The sequence below is a fragment of the Erythrolamprus reginae genome, chromosome 10, assembly GCF_031021105.1.
Source record: "Erythrolamprus reginae isolate rEryReg1 chromosome 10, rEryReg1.hap1, whole genome shotgun sequence".
NCBI classification, from domain to species: Eukaryota; Metazoa; Chordata; class Lepidosauria; order Squamata; family Dipsadidae; genus Erythrolamprus; species Erythrolamprus reginae.
Window position 1 is genome coordinate 26,342,011 of NC_091959.1, and position 12,503 is coordinate 26,354,513.

Below are 12,503 nucleotides of genomic sequence, written 5' to 3' on the forward strand. Positions count from 1 at the left end.
TTGTGGTTAGCTCTGGCCCAGCTCCTGCCCCAAGGAATGTGCAGGTGAATGTGGGGGAGACATCCACATGCTGCAGGCCTGTTTTGCTCCCAGTGGAATCTGTCGACGAAGCCTCCTCTGACCAAGCAGGCATGAGTGACAGGGAGGAGGAGAGTTTGGCAGACAGCCCAGGAGGAGATCATTCATCTGTATCATCTCTGGATTCTGAACAAGAATTAATGACACATCCACGCATGCTTAGGAAGCAACAACTAAAGGATTATTACAAGAGAAAATGAGGCCACCTGTGGTTGAGTGGGACTGCTGTAATTAGTGCTGCTGCTATAAATAGTAGCATGTGGGTTTGGCCTTTGTAGAGAATTATCTGATCATTGTGTTTCATGAATGTCTTGCTGACTCCGGCATTTGTTTGTTGACTTTTCACCACTTTGAAACCAAAGCAGAGCAAAGTGTGTTTCACTTCGTGAAAGAAGAAGGGCTGTGACTTTCTTTACAGCTGCAAGCTAAGTACTTACGAACTAATAAGGGACTTATACAAACTACCAGGTTGTTTTGGGATGAGTGCTCTTTGCAATACAAAAAGAGTGCTTAGTTTATTTTGAATGTTGTGATAAAGAACATTGTTTTGAATTTTCAAACGTGTGTGTGTCTGAAATTTGTACCTTTGAATTTTTGGGAGGTTCCTACCAGAGAGTCCGGCAGAACCTGAAATTTGTACCTTTGAATTTTTGGGAGGTTCCTACCAGAGAGTCCGGCAGAACACAAACCATGAACATAAGACTAAAATGATGCCATCCTTCCAAAATAATCTATTGGTTTGGGGACAAGTGGATTTGGCTTCCTGGTCCTCCTGGTAGAAGTTGCCTCGGCTAGCTATACTTTCCTTAGTCCCCTTGGTAAGAGTTTTCTCCGGGTTAACTAATAAAGCAGAATCTGCTTTATTTCAGGTACACTTCTATTCAAAGTCCAGGAAAGAAAAACCCCAACTCCAGGTTGATAGAAATGAATATTTTTACTATACAAGAACTGATAGTGACAAAAGGAAAGCAAGTTCTGAAGCAAAAGGTGCGCAATTGCACATACAAGGAATCCCACAACATTCCCTCCTGGGCAATTCACCCAATCCCAATAATAATAATAATAATAATAATAATAATAATAATAATAATAATAATAATAATAATAATAATAATAATTATTATTATTATTATTATTATTATTATTATTATTATTATTATTATTATTATTTAGATTTGTATGCGGCCCTTCTCCAGAGACTCGGGGTGGCTCAAACAATAATAATAACAATGTGCAATGTAACAAATCTAATATTTAAAAGAAAGTATCTAAAAATCCATCATTTAAAACCATACAACACAAGCATACCATACATAAAACTATATAAGCCTGGGGGAGATGTCTCAATTCCCCCATGCCTGGCGATACAGGTGGGTCTTAAGTAATTTGCGAAAGACAAGGAGGGTGGGGGCAGTTCTGATCTCTGGGGGGGAGTTGATTCCAGAGGGCCGGGGCCGCCATAGAGAAGGCTCTTCCCCTGTGGCCTGCCAGACGACATTGTTTAGTTGATGGGACCTGGAGAAGGCCAGCTCTGTGGGACCTAACCGGTCGCTGGGATTCGTGCGGCAGAAGATGGTTCCGGAGGTATTCTGGTCCGATGCCACATAAGGCTTTAAAGGTCATGACCAACATTTTGAATTGCAAACAGAAACTGATCGGCAGCCAGTGCAAGCCACGGAATGTTGGAGAGAGGTGGGTGAATCTAGGTAACCCTATGATAGCTCTCGCAGTCTCATGATGATGTCAGGTAGGTGCACCACATCTGGGCTTCCAAATCTGCTCTGTCACAGCCATTGACCTTGAGCAGGCTGTAAACATGTCCATGTAGTGTGACAATGTGATGAGAACTTTCCTCCATAATCTCCCAATCAAAGACAAGAAGAGACATCTATTTATATCTCTGTCATCTGCACCTCTATAAATGCCTGGTTCAATTCTGCAACCCAACAAGACCGACACAGACTTCAGAGGAGAATCAGAACTGCAAAAAAAAAAAAAATTGCTGCCAACCTGCCTTCCATTGAGGACCTATATACTGCACAAGTCAAAAAGAGGGGGGTGAAAATATCTACTGACCCCTCGCATCCTGGACACAAACTGTTTCAACTCCTACCCTCAAAAAGTCACTACAGAGCACTGCACACCAAGACAACTAGACACAAGAACAGTTTTGTTCCTGAATGCCCTCTGCTAAGCAAATAATTCCCTCAACACTGTCAGACTTTTTTTTTTTTTACTAAATCTGCACTTCTATTTCTACTAGTTTTTTTTCTCATCATTCCTATCATCCTTTTCCTCCCACTTAGGACTGTATGACTGTATCTTGTTGCTTGTATCCTTAAATTTTTTATTAATATTGATTGTTTCTTCATTGCTTATTTGACCCCTATGACAATCATTAACTGTTGTACCTCATGATTCTTGACAAATGTGTCTTTACTTTTACGTACACTGAGAGTATTTGCACCAATGACAAATTCCTTGTGTGTCCAATCACACTTAGCCAATAAAGAAATATGCTCTGCTCTACTCTACTCTATTCTATCTCCAGCACACTTCCCCCCTCCCCCCTCCCAAGTACCTAACCATCCCCCCCACCTCCTGTTTCTATGGCAGCAGAAGCAAGCAAGCATTGTGGAGGCTGACACTCACATTTAATTTTTTTATGATAAATCTGTATGATTTTAATATTACCCCCTATAGAGATAAAGTCTTGGGAGACTTCAACTGTGTAAGGAGTTGTATTAAAATCATGGAACAACCCATTAATACTTGAATGAATGGGATTCAAAATTTGTTGGCAAATAGCCCATGGGGTTGTCCCTACACCATCTTAGGTTGGAAATGGATCATCTCTTGATAACCCCACCATGTTAAGGGTGACATCATTGTTTCTAGATGAAGACGGTTGATTATTTTGGATTGAAGATGCCAATCAGGGGTGGGTTTCTCCCAGTTCAGACCAGATCACCCAAACCATTAGCGACCTGCTGGTGACAATTTGGGCATCATGGATCGGGTTCTGTTTATGCCAGTCTGTGCGTGCCACCATTTTTTTGGAATTTTCGGTTGATTTTTTTTTCATTGTTTGTATGGTTTCTCCTCATACTCTGCTCACCCCCAGGTTAATACTGACCTTTGTTTCTTCATCCAAAGCACAGGTGAACCGCTCCTTAGCTGTGCTTCGGCCTGAAACCATCTTCTGAGCTTGCACAGAAGTAAAATTACAGGAAGGGATGTGCGCAAGAGAGAGTGGAGAGAGCATGTAGATGCAAAATGTGTAAGTGGAACCTACCCCTGGTGCTCATAATTGCATCCTGTTGATATTTGCAAATGAAACCAGAGAGCCAGGTGGTAGGCTAGGAGTAAAGAGACCAAGCTCTACTCCAACTTCAGCCACAGAAGCTCATGGAGAATTTTGAGCTCATTATTATTCTCTCAGTCCAAGAACTTCAGCTGGATTTTGTGGAGAAAAATAAAAGTAGACTTATGGAGAGCAAGCTGTTTTGAACTCCTGAAGGGAAAGCTCTATTTCATTATATGCTCTATTTTCTCCCATGTTTACAATATACTGTATTTTTAAAATTAAGATGAGCAACTACATGAAAATAGCATTCATCTTCTGCAAGGCTGCAACCTGAACTCTCAGCCGCTCATCCTATGTCGCTGTCAGACTCGGTGCCAGGGATGCAGGCCTTGGGTACCAGGCCACCACTGTCTCTTGATCCTCGGGATCCATGACCAGCTGCGTGAGACAGGCCACAACGCATTCATTCTAGAAATGTAATAATAAGGTCAAGAGTTTGCTCATTCTACTTGCAATTGGCTTTTACTCCAAGAGCTACATGGCTAGGTACTTCTTTTCTCCTTGCAAGATCCTCATGAACTAGATCAGTGATGGTGAACCTTTTTCTCCTTGGGTGCTGAAAGAGCCTGGGCGTGCGCTATGGCACAAGCATGAGTGCTTACACCCATTATTCAATGCCTGGGGAGGGCGAAAACAGCTTCCCTAGCCCCCACAGAGGTCCTCTGGAGGCCGGAAAAGGCCTGTTTCCCAACTTCTGGTGGGCCCAGCAGGTTTGTATTTTGACCTCCCAAGGCTCCAAAGGCTTCCCTGGATCCGGGGAAGGGTAAAAATGTCCTCCCCCATCCCACCAGGGACTCTCTAGAAGCAAAAAAATCCCCTCTCAGAGCTTCTGTCCGAGCCAAAAATCAGCTGGCCAACACACACATGCAGGTTGGAGCTAAGCTAGGGCAATAGATTGTGTGCCAGCAGATATGGCTCCACCTGTGGCCCCTGTGCCATAGATTCACCATCACTGAACTAGATGAACTAGAGAGACAGCCTAACCATCAAGTAAGGATCACATATTTGCTCTTCCTAGCATAGTTCCCTCTAAGCTGAGCAGTGAGCAATCGCTCACTTAAAAATCATCATCAACTCAGAGTTTTCCAAACCTGCCCAGAAGCCGAGAGGGAAAGAGTGAGAGAGAGGAAGAGAGGAAGAGAGAGAAACAGATAGAAAAAAGAGAGGAAGGAAAAGAGAAAGAAAAAGAATGGGAGTAAGGAAGAGAGAAAGAAAATCAAAATCTAGTTTGAAACTAGCTCAACTATTTAAGTGGCATTTTGATATTGATAGAGTTGCCCTATTATGAGCTCACTGTTATAGACACACAGTACAGTATTTTATTTTGAAATTCTCTGAGGCAAAACAGGGTGGGTTTTTTATTTATTTATTTATTTGTTTGTTTGTTTGTTTATTTAATATTTCTGTGCCGCCCAGTCCCAAAGGGACTGCCGCTCAGACACTATACTTTTCTGCCCACCCCCCAAAAAAATTAGAGGGAACACTGCTTCCTAGTCCCAGCTTTACAGTTCAAGATTAAACATGCAAGTATCCAGGTTGAGAAGATTATTTCTGATGGATGAAATGGGCCAAAGCAACATTAACCTAATTGGCCCAAACTTAACCTTTAAGATTGTATGAAGAAGCTGTAAACAGGATTTGTTGTTACTTGTTTGTTTTCATTTTATATGTTTTTTAAAAAAAAATTAATATGTCGTTTTTAAAGGAAAAAAGCTTAATAAAGATTAATTTTAAAAAAGATTGCGTGGTTCTTAGCATCAAACCGAACCTGTTCTACCTTTTGGAGTGGGAACATATCTGTATTTTAAATCTGAAATGACTGGTCCAGTTTTTAGCTAAGGGCACCAGGCAAGAGCAAAAATTTCATCCCTCGGCAAACATAAGAATTTCATTAACTGAAACGTGTATTTGGCTGAGATGCTTTTGCAAAATTGCTAAGAACATCAGAGAGAAGGCAGAGAGGTTGAACGAAGAACTTGATTGACAATAAGGTAGATTTTTAAAAAAAATCTTTCTCTGAGGTTGCTAATGTGCTTCTCTATTTTTTTTTTTAAGTAAGTGAAAGTCTATTATCAAAGGAACAGATGAGAACAGAGTGCTCAGAAATCTGGGGGAGATCCAAACAAATTTTCATCATGGGAAGCTAGAAGAAAACTAAGTAATGTTATGTCGGGCCCTTCACTAATAGTCCCCAGTGAGTTTGTAATGCAATTCAAACACACACATACCATCACAGAAGAAATGAAAGTAATTTATCAAAACAGATTTGTGAGCACACACACTAAAAAAAGAGCCAAATTTCTCTCACCCAGATAACAGTCCTGGAATGGGGCAAAAGACAAAATAAATGAGCAATTAAGGCAGCTGTGAATCTTCACCGCCACCCCCTTCAATGAGTCCATAAGAGTTAGTTAACTGTGAAGTGTCCAAAAGTCCGTAGAAGTCCTGGAACAATCCAAACAGTAGTAATTGTCTTTCTCCAAGGAATAAACACCCCCACACACATTCCCCAGCGCCGGTAATTTATCCCCAAACACATTAACATAATTGCCTCTGACACAGGTGTTTTCCCTTATCTGCGTAGACACCTGCGCAGCTGTTCCCTTCTTGTCACAAGCCTGCGCATATGGGCATCCACAAGCAGATCCTCCTCTGACTCTGACGTCTCACTAATGAGAGCATTAACTGATGGGCTGGCTGCACCCATCTCTCAGTCTGATTCCTCTCCCCCATTGTCTGTCCTTGGCTGTGAATCTTCACTATCAGAATCTGCTGGCAATAACACAAGCCTCTGTGAGCCTGAGAATTCCCCTGAAGTAATGTCCAAATTCCCCATTGCAGGAGCTGGTCCAGAGACAACCACAACAAGTAGGTTCTGAAGGATCTCCAGAATAAAGTTTCTATGGTCTTAGTTTAGGGAGCTAAAGCAGGGGTGGCTTCAAAAATTTAGGCGTGGCCAAGGTGGGTGTGGGCTAGTCAGCCTCCTGCACTACATCGGGGGTGGGTGGGAGGTTGTCTTCTCAGGGCTCTGGAGGCTTTCTTTCAGCCTCTTGGAGGGCAAAAAGGGCCCCCACAGGCTCCAGAGGCTCTCTGGGGGCCAAAAACAGGCCCATTTCTGGCCTTCCCAAACTTCCGGTAGGGTCGTTTTTCACCCTCCACGAGCCTTCCCATGTGTCCTGCACTTACCTGCATCCTGTGAGGGGCAGGGCAGGATAGGATGGGTGGGGCCAGCCAGGAGTGGGATTTGGGGGTTCTCTGAACTGCACAGAATCTTAGCTAGAGGTTCTCCCGAACCCCTGCAGACCACAAGCAGCCCACCACTGAAGGCTTGAACCTATGAAGGACAGTTGCAGGAATTGGCTATGTCTCTAATCTAAAGAAAAGAAGGAGTAGGAATGACATTATAGCACTCTTCCAGCATTTGAGGGGCTGCCAGAAAGAAGAGGGGGGGGGGCAGTGGTCAACCTATTCTACATAGCACCAGAAGGCCAGAGGAGGTTTTTTAATTAGGTTAAATCAGCACCTTCATTGTGACCACTATCACAAATGTTATATTGAAATATGATCTAAAGAGATCAGTGCTGCCAACTCTTTCTTGCTGGCTAGCTGTTCAGAAACTTTGGAGAATTTAGAATACAATATCTACTCTAAGATAGACATGATGCCAAGAAGGGGACTCCATTTAGATTAGGGGTCTCCAAAATTGGCAGTTTTAAGACTTAAGAACTTCAACTCCCAGAGTTCCCCAACTAGCCATCCTGGCTGGGGAATTCTGGGAGTTGAAATCCACAAGTCTTAAAACTGCCAATTTTGGAGACCCCTGATCTAGATGGAGTCTAGACATAGAATTATTTATTCTTTATTGGCCAAGTGTGATTGGACACACAAGGAATTTGTCTTTGGTGCATATGCTCTTGGTATACATAAAAGAAAAGATACATTTGTCAAGAATCATGAGGCATATCACTTTATGATTGTCATAGGGGTCAAATATTAATGAAGAAATAATCAATATTAATAAAAATCTTAAGGATACAAGCAACAAGTTACTGTCATACAGTCATAAGTGGAAGGAAATGGGTGATAGGAAGGATAAGAAAAAACTAGTAGTAATAGTAATAAATAGTTTGACAGTGTTGAGGGAATTATTTGTTTAGCAGAGTGATAATGTTCAGGAAAAACTGTTCTTGTGTCCAGTTGTCTTGGTGTACAGTACTCTATAGTGATGTTTTGAGAGTAGGAATTGAAACACTCCTATCCTCAAGCACAGTTGAAACCACTCGATTACCACCAATTATATCTGTAGAAGAAGAAAGAGGCCAATGGCCTCTACTCGTACAGATATAGTTGGAGGTATGGAATGGTCTGAATGGAGTCCCCTTTTTAAATTGTTAAAAAGACTTGAAGGGAAAACAGATAAAGAACGATGAGTTTCTCTCACCTCCATTCTGCTCTATTGAAGCAAAACCAGAGATGAAGAATTTGGTAAAGAGTTTTCCTGGAGGTTGGGTCCTGTGTCTATGTTTGAACTTGGAAAACAAAAACCACGAGGCCTTATACTAATGACCTTTCATTATTTCAGTAGGAGTTTTGATCAGAGCTGATGGAAGGCTATTTTCACAATGGGGCTAAGCAGCTTTTGACTGGATCTTACAATCATCAATATTGTCAACAGTATCACAGCTCTTTTTCTCCCTTTGAAATTTACTCTGATAAATGTAGCAACAGAAAAGCACATGGAAAAGACAGACTTCTGCTTTGGTGAGACCTTGTTTCTTTGACGGAGTGACTGATGTCATGGAACGTATCAAAATTTAAAACCCACTATTCTGTGATTCATGCAAAGGATTATCAACGTGTATATTCATTGCATACCTGCTAAATCCACACAACATTCTTCTCTAGACATTTTAGATGAAAGGTTGGTTAGCAATAAATGCATTAGCTGTCCTTTATTTGTTTTTTAAATTTGTTTCAATGTTTTTATTGTGCTTTTCAGTTTCACTTGCTAGAGGTCACATCTTGCAACATTCAACAATAGTCAATTCCTTCTTATGTAGCATTCAGAAATGGTTTCTTTAAACTTGGTTCACAAGTGGCTCACAATTTAAGGCATAATCCATGGCATATAAATTCTATTAAGTCCATTTTATTTATACAACACCTTAAACTGTATTATTATTATTATTATTATTATTATTATTATTATTATTATTATTATTATATTTGTCAAACATGTACAAGATGGGTAGCATGGGTATAAACATAAACAAAGTAACTACAGATAAATGAGGACAATAGGACAGGGATGGTAGGCATGCTGATGTGTTTATGCACACCCCATACAGAGCTCTTAGGAATGGGGTGAGGTCACCAGTGGACAGTCTAAGGTTAAAGTTTTGGGGGTTTGGGAAAGAAACCACAGAGTCAGGTAGTGCATTTCAGGCACTGATCACTCTGTTGCTGAAGTCGAATTTTCTGCAGTCAAGTTTGCAGTGGTTTACATTAAGTTTGTATCTATTGTGTGCTCATGTATTGTCTTCGGAGAGGGGCGGCATACAAATCCAAATAATAAATAATAAATAAATAAATAAATTGTTGTGGTTGAAGCTGAAGTAGTCATTGACAAGTAGGACATTGTAGCAGATAATTTTATGAACTACATTTAGATTGGCTCTAAGGTGACGTAGTTCTAAGTTGTCTAAGGGCAAGATTCTGTTGTGAGAGGAGGAGTGGATGACTCTTTTCGTGAAATATTTCCGGACTGTATTAATGTCTGATATGCAACTCAGGTGTCTAAACAATTGTGTTGAAATGAGGACACCTAAAAAAACAACAACAACATGAATAGACTACAATTCTGAAGTCAGACTGGGAAAAGTAAATAGGAAGGATTTTTACTATATTAGTAATTGTCAGCTATAGTGGGTTATGTTCCTTTCTGTTTATGCATTGTCCAAAGACACCTGCATGATCATGTGGCCAGCATGAAGTCACAGAGTGCTGTTTCCTTCACATTGAAGTGATAGCTATTAATCTACTCGCATTTTCATGCCTTTTTATTGCTTGGTTGGTGGGAGCTGAGGCAAGGATGGGAGCTCACACTGTCATGTGGCACTCGGGTATCCAACTTGGGCTGTTGGCTTTCTGGGATGTGCACACATGCAAACTAACCGAAGCTGCGGTGTGCAGCACACCAGTAGCAGTGGTAATAGGAATCAGCCCCTGGGTGGTGGGGCTGGGGAGGGAACCTCCTATAGCCCTCAGAGAGTAAAAATGGAGCCCGTGAGGAACACGTGCAGCTTTCCCAGCTTGGTTTTTGCCAGCACTGGTGCTGTGAGGCTCTCCTTCACTATTTCAAGACCAGATTTAAGTACCCCATGGGCTGGATCTGGCCCGCAGGCCTTGAGTTTGACACCCCTGTTCTATAAAGTTGGGAACTTCAAGGGCAGTTGCAAATCTTTGCTCGTGAAACATTGCTGATGGTAATTTATTGAAGTGCTTAATCTCTCTAGGACCACAGACACGCTGATCTCAAATTCTGAACGCTCAGGAGAGCTCAGGCTGAAAAGCAAATGTTGGACCACAGAATGAAATCCCCCTTTCCAAAGCCCCATTAGTTTTCCTCTGGGCTTATTACCTGACATGGCACCTGATCCTTCAATCATCTCTAGTGCCTCCCGAGTAACTCTAGCTTCCCAATTCAAAGAGCTCCTTGAATACACCCCCTTGATCTTGCAAAAGTGTTTTCTCCCCCCCCCACACACAACAAGCAGTTCCAATTCAGCTCCGTTTTAATAACACTTCACATCTATGCAGGCAAATTTCCTCTTCAAAAAGGCTGTATATAAATGCTGATTAATGTTTCAGAATACACACCGTTACAGGAAAAAATGGGACCTGTTGTTTGTGTGATAAGGGCACTTCACAGCACCACCAAAGGATGGAGAAGTGCTGGGTTCACAACTCTTCAGCCTCTCCCTTCAAGCTTCCATGGGTCCATCAGGCACTGCAGAACAATTCTCGGTCGCCCAGAGAGTCACTGACTTTCTGCGCCTGTTAACTAATCACCATCTAAGGAGAGAGAACAGATTGACAACATGCCATTATAATTTCATAAGAAAACTGTAAAGCTTTTTATTGCTCTTCAACAAGGGGATAAAGTTATTAGCCAGAATTGGATCTCCTTCTGATACGCCATATGTTGAAGAGCTGTGCTTCTAAAGAGTATGTAGAATAATCTCTTTTTCCGACAGCCACACACAGCCTCGCTTGCAACTAACGTCTTCCAAGCCAACGGAATTCTCAGCACAGTGGAAAAGCTGAAGGAATCTGAGAGGAGATCCTGCTGGCTGGAGGCGAAAGGAAGCTTTAGGATTGTCAATGATCCTGTTCTGGATAATGTTGGACTCCATCCTGAAAAAACCAACAACACAAGCCCATAATCCTTGACTCCTGGTTGCCCCTTGTTTGCCTGATGGCAACAACCACAAGGAAACACACTGACACACTGTTATGTTTTGCAGCTGCAGTTGTTCCTCAGTCGGTCATGCCTGATGAGAATTGTAGCAATAGCGCTTAGACTTATATACTGCTTTACAGCCCTCTCTAAGCGGTTTACAGAGTCAGCCCTATTTTCCCCAACAATCTGGGTCCTCATTTTACCCACCTCGGAAGGATGGAAGGCTGAGTCAACCTTGAGCTGGTGGTGAGATTTGAACTGCCGAACTGCAGCTAGCTGTCAGCTTCGGTGGCCTGCAGTGCTGCACTCTAATTTGGCTCTTCCTTTTTATATTAATGTCGCCATAACCAGGGGTGGGCAGCAGGCAGGATGAGGTGGAACGCAGTTTCATCGACAGAAATTAAGATGTGTGCGCAGCTCCAGCTGATGGGCGGCTGTCACTTCCCGGATTACTGGTCTTGGCTCGGCTCTCCTTTTTTTCCGTGCTGCTGCTGCTGCATGTGCACTCCTTGCTTTTTCATTCTTTCCTCCTTCCTGGCCTCGGACTAGCTACCCTCTCTCCTGCCCGGCTGTGCTCCAGCTTCACGCGGCCACCTCCCGCCTGAGGTGCAAGCAGAAGGCGTGGGTGGAAGCAGTGCTGGCAGCATTTATGCTTCTAGCAGCACCCGTTCACCTAGCTACCCAGCCTGAGGTGGGAGGAGACCCAGGAAGGAGAGTGCGGGAAACGCGAAGCAAATTGTCACCCCAGCAAGTGACACTGGTGGGGTTGTAAGTCAAGGACTTAACAGTTCCCTTGAACGATGATGATTGTTCAAGCCACTGCTACCCAGTCACACCCACAAAAGCCACACCCACAAAATAAGCCACACCCCACAGTGTGGCAGAAATTTTTTTGGCTGCCCATTACTGGCCATAACCCAACTGGACTGGAGGGTTGAACATAGAACATAGAAACATGCTGCTGGAAAGGATTCCTGTTGTGGCCTGTGGCAGGAGCGGATTGCTCCCACCGTTGCTACTAGTGTGCACAACTTCAGGTGTCTTCATTAATGTGCATGTGTCACAGCATGTTTTTGTTTCTGCACAGGTGCCGGAAGCAAAATCTTGCGAAGGGTGTGTGATTTCAGCTATTTTTTTTGCTTCCGCGCATGCAGAGAAACAAAAAATTGCCAAAATCTCATGTGCACGCACATTCCTTCACAAGATTTTACTTCCTGCACATGTGCAGAAGCAAAAACATGCTGGGATGCATGTGTGCACATGCACGCAAGACACCCGAAGCTGCTTGCGCGGCTCAACCTTTGCTACCGGTGCAGCATCCTTTACCATTCTGGCTCTTCTAAGAAGACATTGGACAGCAGCCACTTGCTCGTATTGGTTTAGGGCAGTGTTTCTCAACCTTGGCTGTTTGAAGATATGTGGACTTCAACTCCCAGAATTCCCCAGCTTGCGTTGCGGGCTGGGGAATTCTGGGAACTGAAGTCCGCACATCTTCAAACAGCCAAGGTTGAGAAACACTGGTTTAGTGTCTCCTGCTCAGGGGTTGGACTAGAACTGGAGTCCCCAACCTTTGTTCTGTGGACTGGCACCAGTTCT

At 42.9% G+C, this 12,503-nt stretch overlaps 1 pseudogene; it reads right to left on the bottom strand.

The window, feature by feature from the left end:
- Positions 1-1,810: 1,810 nt before the first annotated feature.
- Positions 1,811-12,503, bottom strand: part of LOC139173213 (uncharacterized) — a 30,007-nt pseudogene continuing 19,314 nt past the window's right edge.